This window comes from Molossus molossus, unplaced genomic scaffold, assembly GCF_014108415.1.
Source record: "Molossus molossus isolate mMolMol1 unplaced genomic scaffold, mMolMol1.p scaffold_m16_p_5, whole genome shotgun sequence".
In the NCBI taxonomy this organism is placed as follows: domain Eukaryota; kingdom Metazoa; phylum Chordata; class Mammalia; order Chiroptera; family Molossidae; genus Molossus; species Molossus molossus.
In genome coordinates this window covers 85,683,014-85,705,172 of record NW_023425388.1, presented here as the reverse complement: position 1 = coordinate 85,705,172, position 22,159 = coordinate 85,683,014, and the positions used below count along the sequence as shown (strand labels likewise).

General features: G+C 41.8%; 1 protein-coding gene across 1 annotated transcript in view; it reads right to left on the bottom strand.

Annotated features, from left to right (window-relative positions):
- Positions 1-22,159, bottom strand: part of TMEM45A (transmembrane protein 45A) — a 115,515-nt gene that overhangs the window by 80,683 nt on the left and 12,673 nt on the right. The window lies entirely within an intron of this gene.

Below are 22,159 nucleotides of genomic sequence, written 5' to 3'. Positions count from 1 at the left end.
CTTTCTTCTTTCTCTAAAAATTAAATAAAATAAAAGAGTTTAAACATTAAGTCAATTAAGACAGGGAAGGGGCAGCAGTTTCATTAGGTGCTCTTCTGGACATAAAAACTTGGAGGAAGGTGGTGAAACAGACCCTTATTTTTATTTTCTCACTCTTGTTACACTTGAATGATCCCAAAAGAATAGAGGCAGAACTAGCCACATGATTTTTAGAGTCCAGAGCAAAATAAAAGTGTGGGCACCTAGTTTATAAATTGTTGAGGATTTCAAAACAGGGATATCACATTAAACCAAGCATGGGCCTTTCTAAAACTGGACTCTGTGCGACTGTGCAGGTTGCACTCTCAGGAGGCTGACCTTGCAGATAGGGAACTTGTTCCCCAGGTGGGTGAAAGAGACCCGGAGGGAAACAGGTGAAATGACATGCTCTCATTCGTCCTGGGTAGAGTGCCTTGGAAACCTCAATGACCCTATCTATGAAGGGTCACTCCATGCTGGTAGCACCTGGGGAGGAGAAGACTAATTTCTCTCATCTGATATAATCTTGAACTGAACTTCCACAAATATGCCTATTCCCTCAGGACATTCAAAAGCTTTCTGCCCCTGCAATTGGTATTTGTTTGTTTGTTTGTTTGTTTGTTTAGATAGAGTGGGAGGGACAAAGAGAGAGAAACATCAACGTGAAAGTGACACATCAAGTGGCTGCCTCCCACACGACCCAACCAGGGCCGGGGACAAACTACAACCTGCCCTTAGCGGGAACCGAACCCAGGTCTCTCTGGACCACAGATCAACTCTCTAACCGCTGAGCCAAACTGGCCAGGGCTATTTATTTATTTCTTTATTTAAGATTGGGCAAATATTTACCTAACTGACTGAATTAATCTAGAAAGAACAATCTTGCAGGGGTAAATCCAGTAAAAAATCTGAGTGCTTGGTGGCAGAAATGTTTCTGTAATTTTGGTTAGAGAAGAGATTTCTCTATTCTATCATGTTGGAAAAGACTTCTTTGGTCTTCAGCTTAGTAATGGTTGGATTATTTAAGAATTAGTTACAAAAAATATATATAAGACTCAACTCTATGGCTAAGGGGAGTAAATCAGTCTTCCAGCAAACTTCCAACAAAATTTTCTGAGGAGATTGACTCAGTGCTCAGTCATTTTGTTTTTCCCCTTTCTTCTTCTTTTCTTTTGTTTTTTATTTATTTTAGAGAGGAAGAGGAAGGCAGAGAGAGAGAGAGAAACACTGTTATATTGTTCCACTCATTTATGCATTCATCAGTTGCTTCCTGTATGTGCCCTGACTGGGGATTGAAGCCAAAACCTTTGCATATCTGGATGATGCTCCCTTTCTCTTTTTAATTGGCCTTTCCCTTTGTGCTGTTCAGGTCTCAGTGGAATAACCAGTAGAGTCTACCCTTTCTACCCACCACTAACCCCAATCAAAATCAAATTATCCTATGAACCAAACGGTTCCTCTAACAAATTTTTTTAATCCTCACCCAAGGATATTTTTCCATTGATTTTCAAATAGAGAGGGAGGGAGGGAGGTAGAAAGGGAGAGAGAGAGAGAGACATCGAGGTGAGACAGATACATCATTTGGTTGCCTCCTGCAAGATCCCAACCAGGGCTGGGGATCAAACCTGCAGCCCAGGTATTTGCACTTGACAGGGAATCAAACCCTTGACCCTTCAGTCCATGGGCTGATGCTCTAACCACTGAGCAACCTGCCAGGGCCCAACAATTAATTTTACAAATGTAGTTAGTGATAACCAGTGGAGAAGTTCATTTAAACCATGGAATCTTTTCTTCATAGGATGCCATGTAAACAACTGCTTTCTCCAATCACTAGTATAATGACCCTTTCCATTAGAATAAAATGCTCAGCTAAGGTAAGCTAGCTTGCTCACCATTTCTCCAAGTAGACTTAGACCACAGAAAAAATACTCGTTCACTTTTATTGCTTTTTGCATTCAATGTGGACTCAGAAGTGCCCTCAATGAATTGCTTCTGAAATCATACCCACAGGCGAAAACAGAAAAAGGAACTTGGTTTGGGGATAGTGGAGGAGAGGATATTTCTTTTTTTGTTTTTTATATTCTCACCAGAGGACATTTTTGCATTTTTTGTTCAGATAGAGTGGGAGGGAGAGAGAGAGAGAGAGAGAGAGACATTGACGTGAAAGGGACACATCAAGTGGTTGCCACCCGCATGACCCAACCAGGGCCGGGGACAAATTGCAACCAAGATACGCGCCATTACAAGAACCGAATCCAGGTCTCTCTGGACTGCAGGCTGATGCTTGAACCGCTGAGCCAAACTGGCCAGGGCAGGAGAGGATATTTCTAAATATCATTTGTTAAAAAACAAGACAGCAGTCCCAAAATGGAGTCACTCATACTAAACTCCATGTCACCACACCCAGACTTGATTTCAGTTTTGTCTCTTCTGGAAATAGAATCTTAAACCAGTCAATCAGGAATTGCCTGGTCAACACTAGTTAGGTCATCTGCCTGATCGGCTCTTTCCATCCCATAAAGGAAAGTATTTTGTAATAACCAACCACTTTTTGGTCTAGTTTAATTACTTTCTTTCCCATTCTCTTCTGCCTATTAAAGTCTTTCATTTCGTAAAGCTCCTCAGAGCTCCCCTTTCTATCTGCAACATTGGATGCAGCCTAATTCAAATCAATCTCTGCTCAGAGAAACTCTTTAAAATTTGAATGTGCCTCAATTTATCTTTTTCCCCCAACCCAAGGATATGTTTTTTATTTATTTATTTATTTATTTATTTATTTATAGAGAGAGAGGAAGATGGGGAGGGAGAGAGAGATGTGAGGGAGAAACATTGATCACTGCCTCCCGTACACGTCCGTACCAGGGATCAAACCCAAAACATGGGCGTGTGCCCTGACCTGAAATTGAAGCCACCACGTTTCAGTGTACGGGGACACTCCAACCAAATGAGCCACACTTGGCAAGGGCAGTATGCCTCAGTTTATCTTTTAACATAAGTAATATAGGAAAAAGTGAAGTGATGATATGCCAAACATTGAGGGGGAAATGGTACACTTCGAGCCTGCAACTTTTTCTAAAAATTTATTTGTGGGCTTTACCCAGTTCCTAATTAACAAATATTCTACCCCCAAATCTGACAATATGCTTCATGACTCAGCACCTCTGTGATTGATAATGCACCAAAAGAAAAATTCAGAGGCTGAAGGTGGACTCATGTGAGAGTCAATGCTATTTTCCATCAAATGCAGGAGTGTGCTGTCCGAGGGCAGGAGGGGGTGCTTGCTCAGTGACAGCCAATCTTTCCACAAGAACTCATTTCACACCACTGTGAGGAAAAAATCAAAGCATCCCTTCCACTGACTATTTTTATTTCTAACTTTTCAAAAACTTCTTTCAAAAAAACAAAAAAAGACCTGAAGAAAGATCGCTACAGTGGTATACAAATTTTATTTTCAATCCAAAAACTAAGACCCACAGAAAATAGGGGGAAATAGCTCATCATCGCTGCTTCTGAATTCGATGCACTGTCTGTGTAGATGAGGCCCTGGAGAAAGTTGCTGACAGAAGGCAGCCCTGAGTTTGGGGGCCAAGTGAAATGAAAGTGAAGGAGAGAGACATAAAAGGGAAAAGGGAGGTATTAAAGATGGCGGCGTAGATAAACGCGGTATCGCGTCCTCCCACAACCACATCAAAGTTACAATTAAACTACAGAACAACCAACATTCAAAACCGCCTGAAATCAAGCTGAATGGAAGTCCTACAACTACGGAATTAAAGCAGCAGCCACATCCAGACTGGTAGGAGGGGCGGAGGCACAACGGGCTGGTCCCACACCCACGTGTGGCGGATAAAAATCAGGAGGATACCTCAGCAGGGAAGGTCCTTCCAGAGGACTGAGGGGTCCCTGTCCCACACCAGGTGCCCTGCTCAGGGTTCCAGTGCCACGAAGAGAGATCCCCATAACTTCTGGCTGGAAAAACCAGCAGGAACTAAGGCTCAGGAAAGCTGGAGCGGCTGGAGCCCCAGGCAGCTCCCTAAAGGGCCCGCGCAAGGACTTATCGGGCTCTCTCCCTCTAAGCTCAGAGGGGAGGCAGCTTGAGGGGCACCAGAGACATACAGGGAAGAACTGAGCTGTTTGGCACTGGAGCGAGGGCTGGAGAGGGGGCTTTCTCCAGGACAAACAGGCTGTCAGAGGCCTTTGTTCCTTTGGTGAGCCCTTCCCTGGGGTGGCAGACAACCACCATATCGGGGACACCAGGAACCTGGCTCACACTGGTAGCCCAGCCCTGGTGATTCCCTGAGGCCACGCCCCACCCAACTTTCAGGCCCACCCAAGCTGTTGCCACTTGCTTAACCATAGGATTGGCCTGTCTTGGATCCTGCTTCAGGTTTTTCCTAAATTCATTCAAACGAGCAGCATCTGGTCTCAGCGAGCCCCATACCGCTCGTTAAGTAATACACAGAATCAAACACAGAGAGGCAGCCAAAATGAGGAGACAAAGAAACGGGTCCCAAATGAAAGAACAGAACAAAACCCCAAGAAAAGAACTAAGCGAAATGGAGATAAGCAACCTAACCGATGCTGAGTTCAAAATACTGCTTATAAGGATGCTCAATGAACTTAGTGAGAACCTCAGTGAACTTAGTGAGGGCCTCAAGAGCATAAAAAAGGGCCCTAGCCGGTTTGGCTCAGCGGTTAGAGCGTCGGCCTGCGGTCCGGAGAGACCCGGGTTCGGTTCCCGCTAAGGGCATGTACCTCGGTTGCAGTTTGTCCCCGGCCCTGGTTGGTCGTGCGGGTGGCAGCCACTCGATGTGTCCCTTTCACATTGATGTTTCTCTTTCTCTCTCTCTCTCTTTCTCTCTCTCTCTCTCTCTCTCTCTCTCTCTCTCCCTCCTGCTCTATCTGAACAAAGAATGAAAAAGTGTCCTCGGGTGAGGATAAAAAAAAAAAAAAAAAAAAGAGCATAAAAAAGGACCACTCAGAAATGATGGATGCACAGTCAGAAATGAAGGAGGCATTCACTGAAATAAAGAATAATTTACACAGATTCAATAGAGTACGTAAATCCAAGAAGCAAACCATCGATTTGGAATATAAGGAAGCAAAAAACGCCCAATCAGAACAGAAAAAAGAAAAAAGAATCCAAAAAAATGAGGATAGTGTAAGGAGCCTCTGGGACAACTTCAAGCGTGCCAACATTCGCAGCTTGGGGGTGCCAGAAGGAGAAGAGAGAAAGCAAGAAATTGAAAACCTGTTTGAAACAATAATAGCAGAAAACTTTCCTAACTTGGTAAAGGAACAGACATATAAGTCCAGGAAGCACAGAGAATCCCAAAGAAAATGAACCCCAAGAGGCCCACACCAAGACACATCATCATCAAAATGCAAAAGGTTCAAGACAAAGAAAAAATCTTAAAAGCAGCAAGAGAAAGGCAGCTAGTTACCTACAAGGGAGTTCCCATAAGGCTGTCAGCTGATTTCTCAAAAGGAACTTTGCAGGCCAGAAGGGAGTGGCAAGAAATATTCAGAGTGATGAAAAGCAAGAACCTACAACCAAGATTACTGTATCCTGCAAAGCTGTCATTTAGAATCGATGGCCATAGAAAGACTTTCCCAAACAAGAAAAAGTTAAAGGAGTTCATCACCACCAAACCGTTATTATATGAAATGATGAAGGGTCTTCCTGAAGAAAAAGATAAAATATATGAACAAACAAAATGGCAATAAGTACATATCTATCAACAATGGAATCTACAAACAAAATGAACAGGTAGAACGGAAACATTCTAATAGATACAGAGAACATTTTGTTGGTTGCCAGATGAAAGGGGGATTGGGGGAATGGGTGAAAAAGGTGACGGGATTAAGAAGTACAAATTCATTGCTAGACTGACAAACTTCAAAGGGAAAGGGGTTGGGGGGTGGGAAGCAATAAACCAAAGAACTTATATGCATAACCAATGGACACAGACAATACTGTGGGAAAAGGCGGGAGGGGGGTGGGAGTGGGGAGGAGGGGGTCATTGGGGAAAAATGAGGAACATCTGTAATGCATTCTACATTCAACAATAAAAAATTTTTAAAAAAGGGAAAATGGAAATGAGACTGAAAGTAAGATGAAGTGAAAGGTTCCTGTCCCCTGCTACAGTTTCACATTGTCAAGCTGATTCTCTTCTTGTGGAAAAAAATCAACTCCCATCCAAGAACCAATCAGAATGTAACCACTTATCAGGGTACAGAGAGTTTCATTCACTAACCCCATTCTCTCTCACTTCTTACCACCATAAAGCATAAATAATTTTAAATAATGCCAAAGGCAAAAACAGCAACACTTATCACAATTAACAAGACAACAGTGAAGATTCCAAAATGGCAGTGGAGTGAATGGAAACTACACAGACCATCTCCCAGGACCAAACCGGAATTACAACTAAAACACAGACAAATCGACGGGAAAAAGCAACAGAAAAGCAGCTTGCAAGGATCATATAACTAGGGACACTGACTCAATCCTGGTAAGATTGCAGAGGCATGAGAGGGGGGCTGGGAGCCCACAGACAGCAGCGGCCTTAGCTGTTAGCAGCGCCCTCAGCTTAAATTCCCAAGTGGCTCCACAGCACAGAGCTGGGACAGATGCTAAAATAGCCACAGCCACTCACCTTAGACTCCGCCAGAGGGAGGGCAGACTGAACTGGACCTGTGTGGGGACACTTGGAATTTGGAGGGGACTCAGAGCTTTTGCTGAGTTGCAGCTACACAGGACGGGGCATCTTGCTTCTTCCCAGGGCTCTGGGGAGAGGCAGCGACCCCTCCCTCGAAGATTTAACCCCATCCAGGTGGAGCATTGAAAAGCAAATTGAGGTTCACTAACAACCAGCATCTGCCTCACCCTCGAGAAATCCCATTACCCTGAGCACCTGAGGGAGTTTTTCATTCAACTGACAACCCAAAACTCTTGAAGTAACCACTACTGAAAGCCTCCAGGCAAAAAGCTAGAGGATAACTGTACCATTCCTGGACTAGCAACTCTAACCAGAAAAGTAAGACTTGACAGTGGTGTTTAACATGGGTCCTCCCTCACTCATCCAAACCCAGGAGAGAAAGCCACAAACAGCAGAACTCCAACACCCACAAGAAAAATTTGGCAGGCTCCAAAGCCCACTGTGATAGCCAAAATGGTGAAACACAGAAACAAAAGCCAAATGAAAGAACAAAAGACCTCTACTGAAAATGAGATAAATGTGGAGTAGTTAGGCAAATTAACAGAGCTAGAATTCAGAGCCATGATCATGAAGAAGCTCAACAGCATGAGTAAGGACATAGAGATGTTGAAAATCAGCCAATTGGAAATTAAAAACCACCAAGAAGAAATCAAGAATGACATATCAGAAATAAAGAACACATTGGAAGGTCTAAACAGCAGAGTAGAGGAAGCTGAAGATGGGATCAGTAAATTAGAAGACAGGGTAGAAAAAAATCAACCAATCAGGAAACCAAAAGGAAAAAATAATTAAAAAACAGGAAGACAGCTTAAGAGAACTGTGGGACAACTGGAAATGTAATAACATTCGCATCATAGGAGTCCCCAAAGAAGAAGAAAATGAGCAAGGGTTAGAGAATATATTCGAAGAAATAGTGACAGAAAACTTTCCTAATTTGGTGAAGGAAGAAGGCATTCAAGTTCAAGAAGCACAGAGAGCCCCAAGTAAGAAGAACCCAAACAGGCCCACACCAAGACACATAGTAATTAAAATGCCAAAAATTAAAGACAAAGAGAGAATCCGAAAAGCAGCAAGAGATAAGTAACAGGTTACCTACAAAGGAACCCCCATAAGGGTCACAGCTGACTTCTCAACAGAAACACTACAGGCCAGAAGGGAATGGCATGGAGTAATCAAGGTCATGAAAAACAAGGATCTGAATCCAAGACTACTCTACCCAGCAAGGTTGTCATTCAAAATAGAAGGTCAAATAAAGAGCTTCCCAGACAAAAAAAGTCTAAGGGAATACATTAGCACCAAACGAGCACTGCAAGAAATGGTAAAAGGACTGCTATAATTAGCAGGAGAAATAGGAAGAAAAATATAACCACACTAAATAAAAATGGCAATAAATAAGTACATATCAATAATTACCTTATATGTAAATGGATTGAATGTTCCCATAAAAAGACACAGAGTAGCCCTGGCCAGTTTGGCTCAGCGGTTGGAGCGTCGGCCTGCGGTACAGAGAGACCCGGGTTCGGTTCCCGCTAAGGGCACGTACCTCGGTTGCGGTTTGTCCCCGGCCCTGGTTGGTCGTGCGGGTGGCAGCCACTCAATGTTTCTCTCTCTCTCTCTTCCTCTCTCTCCCTCCCGCTCTATTTGAACAAAAAGTGGAAAAATGTCCTCAGGTGAGGATAAAAAAAAAAAAAAAAGACACAGAGTAGCTGATTGGATAAGAAAGCATGACTCATCTATATGTTGTTTACAAGAGACCCACCTCACAACAAAAGACTCACATGAGTTGAAAGTGAAGGGATGAAAAAAAATCTTCCAAGCAAACAGAAAGGAAAAAAAAGCTGGGGTAGCAATACTCATATCTGATAAAATGGATTTCAAAATGAAGGCCATAACTAGAGACAAAGAAGGCCACTACATAATATTGAAAGGATCTATCACAATACCAGATATCAGGTTATACTACAAAGCGACTGTATTCAAAACAGCCTGGTACTGGCACAAGAACAGCTATATAGACCAGTGGAATAGAATAGAGAACCCAGAAATGGACCCAAGGCAATATGCTCAATTAATATTTGACAAAGGTGGCAAGAGCATACAGTGAAGTAAAGACAGGCTCTTTAATAAATGGTGTTGGGAAAATTGGACAACTACAGGCAAAAAAGTGAAACTAGACCATCAACTTACACCATACACAAAAATAAACTCAAAATGGATAAAAGACTTAAATGTGACCTGTGAATCCATAAAAATTTTAGAAGAAAATGTAGGCAACAAAATTTTGGACATCATATGCAGCAGAATTTTCACTGATATATCACCTAAGGCAACAGAAACAAAGGAGAAAATGAACACGTGGGACTACAACAAATAAAAAGCTTCTACACAGCAAAATAAACAACCATCAAAATGGAAAGGCAACCCACTATATGGAAGAACATCATTGCCAATGATACATCAGATAAGGGGTTAAGTTCCAATATATAGAGAGTGCTCATACAACTCAACAAAAAGAAGACAAAGAACCCAATTAAAAAATGGGCAGAGGAGCTGAATAGACACCTCTCCATACAGGACATACAAATGGCCACGAGACATATGAAGAAATGCTCATCATCATTAATCATCAGAGAGGAAAATTAAAACAACAATGAGGTATCACCTCACACCTGTCAGAATGGCCGCCATCAACAAATCATCAAACAACAAGTGTTGGCAAGGGTGTGAAGAAAAGTGTACAGAGTACACTGCTGGTGGGAATGCAGACTGGTGCAGCCACTATGGAAAACAATATAGTGTTACCTCAAAAAATTCAAAATTGAACTTCCATTTGACCCAGTGATCCCACTTCTAGGAATATACCCTAAGAAGCCTGAAACACCAACCAGAAAGAATGTATGTACCCCCATGTTCATAGCAACACTATTTACAATAGCTAAGATCTGGAAACAGCCCAAGTGTCCATCAGTAGACGAATGGATAGAAAAAGCCGTGGTACATATACACAATGGAGTACTATGCAGCTGTAAGAAAGAATGATCTCTTATTCTTTGAGATGACATGGAGGGACCTAGAAAGTATTATCCTAAGTAAAACAAGCCAAGCAGAAAAAGACGAATACCACATGATCTCACTTATTTATGGAATATAATGAGCATAACAGTCGGAGGAATAGGGTAGACCCAGAAACATGAAAGTAGGGTACAGACTGACAACCCTCAGAAGAGGGGTTGGTGGAAAGAGGGAAAAGATAAACCACAGAACTTATATGCATGTACACATAACAAATGGACATTGAAAACAAAGCTGGGGACGGGGCCAGGGGGATGGGGAGGAGGGTGTCATTGGGTTAAAAAAGGAGGAACATCTGTAACAAAAAATAAAATTAAAAAAAGATTTCAAAAAAAATAAAATAAAATAAAAAAGACAACAACTCAAAAAAAAAAAAAAAAAGACAATAGTTAGGTTGTATCAAGTGTTCTGTGTATTCTCTCTGGAAGCCATTATCTTTGCATCTTTGCCTTGATTTCATCTTCCGGGTGGGCTGATGGCCCCCATACACTCGGGAGTACAGAGGCAGTCCTGAACTCATCAAATAGAGGCAGAAAGCTCTCACCCATGCTCTCCTAATCTCTCAGGTCTCTCTTTCTCTCTCTCTCTCTTTCTCTCTCTCTCTCTCTCTCTCTCTCTCTCTCTCTCTCTCTCTCTCTCTCTCCTTTCTCTCTCCCCTCCCTCTTTTTTATTGGAAAACACCAGAAAGGAATAGAACCTCCTTCAATCAATGCTAATTTGGAGAAAATTAAAGTGATCAACTTAATTTCCTCTACCATCTAGTCTTGCTGATTATTATTATTATTAAACACTGCAAGTGAACCTGCCATGGGAAACACCATGGTGACTAAGAATACTGAGCAGCATCTATCTCTACACCCCATGTGTAGTTACCCAATCCATAGTATGGTCATTATTGACAATAAAAGTAAAGTTTCCCAAGACCTCTCATCAAAAGCCTTCTTTCTAGGTGAAGACAGTGACTTTAAGACACTTCTTTTATTTTATATTTTTTTTAAAAATTTTTATTCCTCACCCAAGGATATTTTTCCATTTATCATCAGATAGAGTGGGAGAGGGAGAGAGAGAAACATCGACATGAGAGAAACCATCAACTGACTGCCTCCCACATGACCCTGTCCAGGGCTGGCGACGAACTGCAACCAAGGTACGTGCCCTTGACTGGAACTGAACCACAGCTCATTGGTCGCGGGCTGATGCTCTAACCGCTGAGCCAAACCGGCCAGGGCTAAGATGCCTCTGTTAAAAGACAAACTGACTTCCAATTCTCCAAAGACTGATCCTTTGGTCCCAATGCCCCAAAGGAAGTAAAATTTTTGTCAAGATAGTAATGATATCTTATTCTTATCTTCAAGTAGTTTTCCCAAAAACCAATCTGGGCTACAACATTTTAAGAAACAGCCCTGGCCGGTTTGGCTCAGCGGTTAGAGCATTGGCCTGCGGTCTAGAGAGACCCGGGTTCGGTTCACGCTAAGGGCGCGTACCTCGGTTGCAGTTTGTCCCCGGTCCTGGTTGGTCGTGAGAGCAGCAGCCACTCAATGTGTCCTTTTCACATCAATGTTTCTCTTTCTCTCTTTCTCTCTCTCCCTCCCACTCTGTTTGAACAAAAAAATGGAAAAATGTCCTCGGGTGAGGATTAAAAAAAAAAAAAAATTTAAGAAACAGATAGTTTTCCAGCACCCAAGAGATTTATCAGTTGTATGAAGAAAAGCCATATGTCTACGCAAGCAGAGTGGGAAGAATGTCCAAGTGCTTCTCACAAGCCAAACTGAAGAAAACTTTTTGTCCTAGTAGCAAAGCATCTAAAAAGAGATACCCAGGAGGCCTGGCAGGAAAGGGGGAAGGGCTCAATGGGGGGAAAAGGGGAGACATCTATAATACTTTCAACAATAAAGATAAATTATAATTTTGTAAAAATAGAGATATCCAGAAGATAGAGTGTCAGACTGGACTTCAGGGTGGTGAAGCTTCAGAGAAACATCCTTCTGACCAAATTAAAACCCATTTTCTCCTCCGAGGGACAGTAGACAACCCAGGCTCAGAGCCTGATGCTCAGCTACAGACCTCCAGAGCTTTGAGCCTCTGCAGGACCCCAGGGCACCCCTCCCTGACCCAACCTTGAACCTTGGTAAGGAAATCAAGCTCCGACTCTTCAGCCTGGGTTACCGTCCTGCAGGACTTTGCTGACTTGACTCCTTGTATGTTCCTGTTGGGTTTCAAAAGCTTCTGGTTCTAGACCTGGCTTAGCCTGGCCCCTAGACCTCTGGGCAGATCTTGGCCTCTTTGGTTTGACCCTTACCGCTCTCTAAGGTCTTTGATTCTGAGTCATCTATTTGCCTCAGAAAATTAGCCCCACTTCACCCCCCACCCATTACTCCCTAACTCCTTGCTCCAACCCTGAGTATACATGATGCCCTTGGCCAATATTACTCTCCGCTAAGTTTCCCTTACCATAATCCAATGAGGAGGATGGAATGATCAAACACAGGAAATGTATTTTCAAAAACTATTAATAGACATCCAGAGGACCTGCTATCTTAAAAGCCAAGGTAAGTATCAACACAGACCATAGTCTGGCCAACACTGCCTGTTATATACGAAACGTTACACCAAAGGCCTCGGCTGCTGACTTTTTAACTGTGCAAAATGTTTGTGGAAGCTCACCTCCAGGATGCTCGGGACAGTGTTTCCATCTCAGACACAACCATCCGACTGTTCTAGGGCACCAGACAGTGTGAGTTGTACCTCATTGGGAACTGGATAGTTTTTTATCGCTATAAATATTCTCAAGCTCTGTTCTGGGATGAGTGAGTAATTTGGAAACAGTTTGATCCTTTTGGTGTCACTTTTTTATGATTTGTTAGGCATGTCTAGAGCAGGGCTCAGTGTGGGGCTAATTATTCTCCACTGCTGAGGCAAGACCTTCCTGATTATTCTACCCAATACCCCAGTCTGGTTGGACAGAACAGGCAGTATTTCAGGTCCCCTGTGAGTGCAGGGCATTGTTCTCTACTCCTTTCCTGCCCCTCTCTTCTTGAGCCTCCCCATCTCCCCTCCACCCCACCCCACCTTCCCAGTAGTCTCCTCACATGCTCCTACTGACCAGTACTTTGCTGAGTACTTGCGAGGACTTCCTGCAGGTCTGTGGGCCCTCTCCCCGTGCCCTTCTCTCACATCTGGTACTGTGTTCTGTGAAAGCTCCGTGGTTTCCTGGGCTCTTAGCACCACCTCCTGAACTCAGGCAGTCCGCGTTCCACCTGGGCTGCCCTCCCTAGGTCTCAACCTGAAAACTCTCTCCACTCAGTAAACCGAAGTGGTCCTGGTGTTCACCTCTTTTGTTTCCTGTTTCTTCAAGATCATTGCTCATCGTTGCCTAAAGGCTGGTGTTTCAAAATCATTGTTTTGTGTATTTTATCCGATAATTTTGGTTATTTCAGGCAAAAGGGTAAATCTAGCCCTGCTACTCCATCTTGGGCACACACAGAACTTCTTTAAAAGTCAGTCACATTTGCACCCAATACCAATATTATTACTACACAGAAAAGATACTAACTACTTTAACCTGTATTTTTCAAAGGAAGAGTCTTGACCTACCTACCTCAGAATCATCCGGATGCTTAACAAAAATGAACATTCCTACATCACATCCCCAGACCTACTGAATAGAAATTTCTTGCCACTAAAATTTGAGAATCATTGCCATTACCATGACAAGTCATTAACAAAAGATAACAAAATCCTCTTCTGGAAGTTGGGGAACCAACAAAATAGGGAATGGATTAAAAGGTCAAGGAGAATACTGGGAGGTTGGCCTGAAACGATGTTGACCCCAGGCATGACCCTCTGACATCTCTTCCAGTTGTAAAAGCTTCCTAGAAACCATGACTCTCTACAGCTGAACAAAACATTTTGGGTCTAGCTACTTTGTTCTCATTCATTTCACCATTTGGAGAATGGAAAGCAAGGGTAAAATAGGGAAAGAATCTTGGCTGTCTCTGCAAAAGGGACCCTCTGGATGGCAAGCTCCAAGGGCCACAGCCAAAGCAGCCTAGAAACTGTTTTGCCAGGATGTATTTCCCTTGGCTCATTAAGGTCATGCTCCCCAGCAATAAATTTTCACCAATAGTAACAATAATCATACTATCAAATTTTTTATTTCCCAATCTCAAGAGCAATTGGAATGACCTCTGCACCACCTTGACTCACAACAGTCTCATTTTCTGGAGGAACGATACAAACAGTCTATAAAGTACATGTAAGGTGTAAACAGAGTACAAACATCTTTAGGCCGAGTCCATCAGAGAAGCGGTAGGTACACTGCACAAGCAGAACCGCTCACAGATCTTCTCTGGGACTTGGTATTGGCCAAGTTGTTTGTTTGTTTGTTTGTTTGTTTGTTTGTTTGTTTGTTTGTTAGTAGTTTATTAAAGCTGGGGACAGTGAAACAAGGAAGGGCTGAGGATAGAAGAAGCAATAGGAGGAGAGAGCCTAGGCGGGGCTGCTTTGGCTCACCGAGAAATCAGAGGAAAGTTGGCCTTGGAGACAGGTTCAGTGAGCCCTGGATGAGCTGCCCATGGCTCCCCTGGTTGCAAGTCTCGTGGGGTCCCTTGGAGTTTAGCAGATGCATGCCTGTGGGGGAAGAAAAGGAGGAAGGGAAAGGCACTTGGGAAATTTCTTGCCACTAGAGAAAGTGATGGAAGCACTTGAGCTAGTAGATGAAAGAACAAACCTCTGAATCTTACATCCAAGATCATTATGTGTCCTCGATTTAAACCTACTTTTTTATCCAAGTCTGACAATATTTCATTAGCACTGGGGAAGAGTGGGCAAGGTGAAAATGGGGCTGAGTAGATATAGGCCGAGCGGAATTACCTGGGACCTTCTGGGCCATGGTGAATATCTGAATAGTATCTAAAATGCAGTGGTGGGATGGAACCTTATGCATATTTTTCAAAAATTATCCTGGTGGCTTTTTGGCAACAGTGAAAGCAAGGAGAGCCTGGAACAGTGCTAGTGAAGCCAAGGTCTTGTGGCCAGTGCTGGTCAGCAAACTGTTCACAGTCTTCAATAAGGAGAATGTAGAAATTGATGGTACAGCCCTGGCCGGTTTGGCTCAGCAGTTAGAGTGTCAACCCTTGGACTAAAGTCTCTGGTTCGATTCCGGTCAAAGGTACATACCTCGGTTGCAGTTTTGTTCCCCACCCTGGTCAGGGTCATGCAGGAAGCAACCAGCTGATGTGTCTCTCTCACATCAATATTGCTCTCTTTTTCTTTCTCTCTGTCCTACTATATCTGAAGATAGATGGAAAAATATCCTCGGGTAAGGATTAAAATAAATAAAACAAAACAAAATAAAAAAAGAAATTGACAGTACATGCTCAGAAACTTTAAAACATTTTAAAGTAAGTTGACATTGCTGCAATATCCAACCAGGAGTGTTTATATTTTTACAAACATATCAGGTCACCTTGGACTGAAGGAAAAAAAAAGAAAACCAAAAACCAAACTGGTCCCTTACCACGGAGAGTTTGAGACACCCTTGCAATAACACGGGCCAGGGGTGACAGAGCAGGTCAGCACAGAGGAGACAATGTGTCTCACCCTCCCAGGCTCACAAAGGACGATAAGAGGAATCTGAGTAAGGAGGTTGGTGTGCACAGAGATACCTCTACCTCTGCTGACCTGCACTGGACTCATTTACTTACCAACCCTCTGAAAAGTGGCAACGAATGACAGTTGCCTCACTCCTCAGGGGGATATTACATAAAGCATAAATGTTAAGAGTTCAGACACTAGAATAAAGCTATCTCGTATTTAAATCCTGATTTCAACACTAAGTTACTTAACCTCCCTAGTCCTCAGTTACCTCATAGCCCACTCTTCCGCAACATGACCTGGATAATGGGAATAATGACAACCTGCCCCTACTCCATAAAACATCCATGAAGATAAAATGAGAGAATGACACCTGATAGTTGTTCCTGTATCTTTCTGTGAAAAATGAGCTATTTTTTCTTTTTTTTTCAGAAAACGGAAAGAACAAGGAAGTATACTAAGAATACAGAAAACAGAGAAAATCAGAAGAGTACAGAAAGAATACAGAACACGAAGGAAATCAGGAGAGGACTGCAAGAATGCAGAAAATGGAGAGAATCAAGAGAAATTGGATATAATGGGAAGAGAAAAAAAAAACAACAAGAAAATCAAGAAAGGAGGAATACAATGTAGAAAATGGAAACCAGCTCAGCCGGTGTGGATCAGTGTTTGAGCGTCGACCCATGCACCAAGAGGTCACCAGTTCAATTCCTGGTCAGGGCACATGCCCAGGTTGTGGGCCGGGTCTCCAGTGGGGTCATGCAGGAGGCGGCCAATTGATGTTTCCATCTCTCTCTCCCTTTCCTTTCCTTTCTCTCTAAACAATATAGAAAAAAAAAAGAAGTCATAGAAGCAGTAAGAAAAAAACAACAGGACCTCCCTGCTCTCCCACTCCATCCTTGTACCTCTATTTAGCATACACACACTGAGGGCTGAGAGGAGGAGGAAAAGCAATACCTCCGATGGAGAAACAGGGTGTCCATTCTCCTGAGTATCTGCGTAAAGGTACAGTGCTTCTAGAACTCTGGCCCAGTCCCCCCCATTCTGCCACAGCACCACCTTTCTTCCCCCTCCCCCATTACCCTATCTTCCTCTGGCATTTGTCCCCAAGTGCCAGCTATGTCATGATTCTTGCTGTGAGCATTTTTTATGATTTTTTCTTCTGCACTAACATTTTTAGTATTATTAAATTTTCATTACCTATTAAATACACAAGACCTTAACCTGTCCTAAATGTGTTTCTTAATACCATATATCTCTCTATTTGCCTTTTCCTCTCTTTAGCAGTTTTCCATGACCATTAGTTCGTATTATGCCTGGCTAGCAAGGAGAGGACAAGGAAGAATCAAATAATGGGAGAAAAACTCCTTGAACTAAAAAAAATGTTCAGTCTTTAAAATGAAAGACTTATCAAGAGAAAAATAAATGTGTTTTTTAAAAACTAATCCATACCTAAACATATCAAAGTGAAATTCAGAACTTTATGCTTTTTTATTTAAAATATGGGAGTAGGCCTAGCCAGTGTGGCTCAGTGGTAGAGCATGGACCCATGCACCAAGAGGTCGCCGGTTCGATTCCCAGTCAAGGCACATGCCCAGATTGTGGAACCAATCCCCAGTGGGGAGCATGCAGGAGGCAGCCAACCGATATTCTCTTTCATCGATGTTTCTATCTCTCTCTCCCTCTCCCTTCTTTTCTCTCTAAAAATCAATAAAGAAAAAAATTTTTTTATAAATAAATAAAATACAATAAAAAAATAAAATAAAATATGGGAGTAGTGCCCTGGCCAGTTTGGCTCAGAGTTAGTGCGTCGGTCCACAGATCAAAGGGTTGCGATTGGGTCTCTGGTCCTGGTTGGGGTCATGCAGGAGGCAACCAGTGGATGTGTCGCTCTCTCACATCGATGTTTCTCTCTCTGCCCTTCCTCCCTGCCACTCTACCTGAAGATAAACAGAAAAAAATATATATATCCTGCGGTGAGGATTTAAAAAAATAATAATAATAAAATGTGGGAGTAGTAATTTAATATAGGGCTATTTGGATCTGAGGAGTGTCTTTTAAATTTTATGACAATAGTTAATAATTCAAATAAATTCAATTTTTTAAATTAATTAATTTATATTTGTTACAGATGTTTCTCCTTTTTTCCCCATTGACACCTTCCTCCACCTCCCTCCCTGCCCCATCCCCACCTTGGTTGTCCGTGTCCATTGGTTATGCATACATGCATATAAGTTCTGTGGTTTAGCCCCCCCCCCCCCCCGCCCTTCTGAGGATTGTCAGTCTATACCCTACTTTCACGTCTCTGGGATTACCCTGTTCTTCAGACTTCTATGTTCATTATATTCCACAAATCAGTGAGATTATATGATATTTGTCTTCTTCTGCTTGGCTTGTTTCACTTAGAATAATGCTTTCCAGGTCCCTCCATATCATCTCAAAGGATAAGAGATCATTATTTCCTACAGCTGCATAGTACTCCATTGTGTATATGTACCACTGCTTTTTTAGCCACCCATTTACTGATGGACACATGGGCTGTTTCCATATCTTAGCTATTGTAAATAGTGCTGCTATGAGCATGGGGGTACATATATTCTTTCTGACTGGTATTTCAGGCTTCTTAGGGTATATTCCTAGAAGTGGGATCACTGTGTCAATGACAATTCAATTTTTAATTTTTTGAGGTAACACCATAATGTTTTCCATAGTGGCTGCATTCCCACCAGCAGTGTACTAGAGTCCTCTTTTCTCCACACCCTTGCCAACACTTGTTGTTTGATGCTTGGTTGATGATGACCATTCTGACAGGTGTGAGGTGATACCTCATGGTTGTTTTAATTTGCATCTCTCTGATGATTAGTGATGTTGAGCACTTCTTCATATGTCTCTTGGCCATTTGTATGTCCTGTTTGGGGAGGACATACAAATTCAGCTCTTCTGCCCATTTTTTCATTGGGTTCTTTGTCTTCCTTTTGTTGAGTTGTATGAGTACTCTATATATTTTGGAAATTGACCCCTTATCTCATGTATCACTGGCAATTATGCTCTCACATACAGTGGGTTGCCTTTCCATTTTGATGGTTGTTTCTTTTGCTGTGCACAAGCTTTTGAGTTTGATGTAGTCCCATGTGTTCATTTTCTCCTTTGTTTCTGTTGCCTTAGGTGATGTATCAGTGAAACTTCGGCTACATATGATGTATAAAAGTTTGTTTCCTACATTTTTATAGGATTTTTAAGGATTCATGAGTCACATCTAAATCTTTTATCCATTTTGAGTTTATTCTTGTGTATGGTGTAGTAAGTTGATGGTCTATTTTCATTTTTTTGCATGTAGCTGTCCAATTTTCTCAACACCTTTTATTGAAGAGACTGTCATTACTTCATTGTATGCTCTTGCCACCTTTGTCGAATATCAATTGAACATAATGTTTTGGGTCAATTTCTGGGTTCTCTATTCTATTCCATTGATCTATGTGCCTGTTCTTGTGCGAGTACAAGGCTGTTATGACTACAGTAGAGGCTGTTATGACTACAGTAGCTTTGTAGTACAACTAATATCTGTGATCCTGCCTACTTTGTCCTTCTTTTTCAAGATTGCTGTGGCTATTCAGGGTCTTTTTTTGGTTCCATATGAACTTTTGAAGTATTGGTTCTAGTTTTGTGAAGTATGTCATTGGTATTTTTTTTTTATCATCCTCACTCGAGGACATTTTTCCATTCTTTGTTCAGGTAGAGTGGGAGGGAGAGAGAGGAACAGAGAGAGAGAGAAACATCGACGTGAAAGGGACACATCGAGTGGTCGCCACCCACACAACCAACCAGGGCTGGGGACAAACTGCAACCGAGGTACGTGCCCTTAGCGGGAACCGAACCCCGGTCTCTCGGGACCGCAGGCCGATGCTCTAACCGCTGAGCCAAACCGGCCAGGGCTGTCATTGGTATTTTGATGAGCTTTGCATTGAATGTATAGATTGCTTTGGGTAGTATGGACATTTTAATGATGTTAATTCTTCCAATTAATGTGCTTCCACTTTTTTATATTTTTCTCTATTTCTTTTTTCAATGTCCTGTAGTTTTCTGCAAATAGATCCTTTACTTCTTTGGTTAAGTTTATTCCTAGGTATCTTAATTTTTTTGCCATGATAATAAATGGGGTTGTTTTTTTAGTTTCTCTTTCTGTGAGTTTATCATTGGTGTATAAGAATGCCATCGATTTCTTGATGTTAATTTTGTATTCTGCTACTTTGCCAAATTTATTTATTAAGTCTAGTAGATTTTTGATGAAGTCTTTAGGGTTTTCTATGTATAATATCATGTCATCTGCAAATAATGACAGTTTTACTTCCTCCTATCCAATTTGGAATCCTTTTATTTTATTTCATGTCTGATTAATGTGGCTAAGACTTCCAGTACTATGTGAAATAAGAGTGGTGAAAGTAGGCATTCTTGTCTTGTTCCTGTTCTTAAGGGAAATGCTTTTAGTTTCTGCCCATTGAATATGATGTTGGCTGTAGGTCTTTCATATATGGCCTTTATTATGTCACGATATGATCCCTCTATTCCCAAATTGCTGAGTGTTTTTATCAGAAATGGGTGCTGGATTTTGTCAAATGCTTTTTCAGCATCTATTGATAGGATCATATGGTTTTTATCTTTCATTTTTTTTATGTGGTGTATCACATTTATTGATTTGCAAATTTTGTAACACCCTTGCATCCCTGGATGAATCCCAGTTGGTCATGATAAATAATTTTTTTGATGTATTGCTGGATCCAATTTGCTAGTATTTTGTTCAGGATTTTGGCATCTATGTTAATCAGCGATTTTGGCCTGTAGTTTTCTTTCTTTGTACTGCCTTTTTCTGGTTTGGGGATTACAATAATGCTGGCCTCATAAAACAAGTTTGGAAGTCTTCCTTCTTCTTGAATATTTAGGAATAATTTGAGAAGAATGAGTGTTAGTTATTCTTTGAATGCTTGGTAAAACTCCCCCATGAAGCCGTCCAGGCCTGGGCTTTTCTTTGCTGGGAGAGTCTTGATTACATCTTCAATTTCCTGTGTTTTTATTGGTCTGTTCAAGTTTTCTATCTCTTCCCTGTCCAGTTTTGGGAGACTATGTGTTTCTAGGAATTATTCCATTTTGCTTAGCTTGTCCTATTTGTTGCCATATAATTGTTCATAATATTTGTGAACGATCCTTTCTATTTCTGTGGTGTCCGTTATTACTTCTCCTCTTTTATATCTGATTTTGTATATTTGGGTTCTCTCTCTTTGTTTCTTGGTGAGTCTAGCTAAGGATCCATCAATCTTGTTTATCTTTTTAAAAAAAAAAACAGCTGTTTGTTCCATGGTTCCTTTGAATTGTTTTTTTGTTTGTTTTTGTTTTTGTTTTGTTTTTTGGTCTCCATGTCATTTATTTCTGCTCTGATCTTTACTATGTCCTTCCTTCTACTTGCTCTGAGGTGGTTTTTTTGTTTGTTTGTTTGTTTGCTTTCTAGGTCTTTACGTTGTGAAGTTAGGTAGTCAATTAGAAATTTTTCTTGTTTCTTGAGGTGGGCCTGTAGTGCTATGAACTTCCCTCTCAGAACTGCTTTCGTTCCATGCCATAGATTGTGTTGTTGTGTGTTCATTTTCATTGGTTTCCAGGAAGTATTTATTTATTTATTTATTTATTTTTATCTTTATTGTTGAATGTAAAATGTATTACACATGTTCCTCATTTTTCCCCCATTAACTCCCTCCTCCCCACACCCATCCCCCTCCCGCCTTTTCCCACACTATTGTCTGTGTACATTGGTTATGCATATAAGTTCTTTGGTTTATTGCTTCCCACCCCCCAACCCCTTTCCCTTTGAGGTTTGTCAGTCTAGCAATTAATTTGTACTTCTTCTTTTTTTTTTTTATCCTCACCAGAGGACATTTTTCCATTTTTTGTTCAGTTAGAGTGGGAGGGAGAGAGAGGAACAGAGAGAGAGAGAGAGAAACATCGATGTGAAAGGAACACATGGAGTGGCTGCCACCCGCACAACTGACCAGGGCCGGGGACAAACTGCAACCGAGGTACGGGCCCTTAGCGGGAACCAAACCCGGGTCTCTCAGGACCGCAAGCAACGCTCGAACCGCTGAGCCAAACCGGCCAGGGCTAATTTGTACTTCTTAATCCCTTCACCTTTTTCACCCATTCCCCAAACCCCCCTCCCATCTGGCAACCAACAAAATGTTCTCTGTATCTATTAGAATATTTCCGTTCTACCTGTTCATTTTGTTTGTTGATTCCATTGTTGATAGATATGTCTTCATTGCCATTTTGTTTGTTCATATATTTTATCTTTTTCTTCAAAAAGACCCTTCATCATTTCATATAATAACGGTTTGGTGGTGATGAACTCCTTTAACTTTTTCTTGCCTGGGAAAGTCTTTATATGGCCATCAATTCTAAATGACAGCTTTGCAGGATAGAGTAATCTTGGTTGTAGGTTCTTGCTTTTCATCACTCTGAATATTTCTTGCCATTCCCTTCTGGCCTGCAAAGTTCCTTTTGAGAAATCAGCTGACAGCCTTATGGGAACTCCCTTGTAGGTAACTAGCTGCTTTCCTCTTGCTGCTTTTAAGATTCTCTCTTTGTCTTGAACCTTTTGCATTTTGATGATGATGTGTCTTGGTGTGGGCCTCTTGGGGTTCATCTTGTTTGGGACTCTCTGTGCTTCCTGAACTTGTATGTCTATTTCCTTCACCAAGTTAGGAAAGTTT